A 1,005-nucleotide genomic window follows, 5' to 3' on the forward strand; every position below is an offset into this window, starting at 1 on the left:
TTTCATACCGCACTTAAAATTCGATTGTATCATGAGATTCTACATGCATTTCTACGTATTTTCCGCCAATTGGATGTTTCGAAATAATTGTTTAAGCGGCAGAAATTTCAGGTGCGCATTCTTTTTTTACAAAGTTTTAGGTATTTTTTGCCAACGCCAATATTATCTCCTTAAATTTATATCGCAATCAAAATCTGATAGCATCATGAGATTCTGCATTCATTTTTGTGTATATTTCAAGCACTGGGTGCCTCAAAATAATTGTTTAAGTTGTCGGACTTTCAGGAGCGCTTTTCCAATTACTAATTTTTGTCATTTTTATGAAATGGTATTACTATCTGCTTTATTTAATGACGCATTAAAAACCCGAGGGCATCATGAGATTCTGCATACATTTTTACGTATATTTCACCCTTTCGATGGTTTCAAATAATTGATTATTTGGTCGGAATTTCGGGACCGCTTTTCCCTTTACGAATTTTTGACATTTTTATGAAATCGTATTACAATCTGCTTTATTTAATGACGCACTAAAAATCCGATAGCATCACGAGATTCTGCATACATTTTTACGTATATTTCACCCTTTTGATGTTTCCAGATAATTGTTTAAGTAGTAGAAATTTCAGGAGCGCTTTTCTGTTTGTTCGGAGATTTAGGTTATTTTTATGAAATGCTTCATTTCATATAGTACTTGAAATCCGACAGGACCATGAGATTGTTATTGGAAATTTAAGGGTAGTTGTTTAAAAGTGTAATGGACTACATATATGCTTAATATTAAAATACGTTAAGTTTGCTATTGTGTTAAAAATGAAAAAGATTATAAAATATTTTCTATTCAAGTCTAATTGAAAGGATTTTCCGTTATGTTGTGTTTAAAAAATTAATAAAACAATAAGTTAATTTTACCGACGATTTCGATTCTGCGTCTATTATTACACTTATTAAGATGTAACAAATTATGGTAAATGATAACCAGACAGAATCATAAACATTTTTGAC

Source organism: Agrilus planipennis, unplaced genomic scaffold (assembly GCF_000699045.2).
Source record: "Agrilus planipennis isolate EAB-ADULT unplaced genomic scaffold, Apla_2.0 scaffold54, whole genome shotgun sequence".
NCBI lineage: Eukaryota > Metazoa > Arthropoda > Insecta > Coleoptera > Buprestidae > Agrilus > Agrilus planipennis.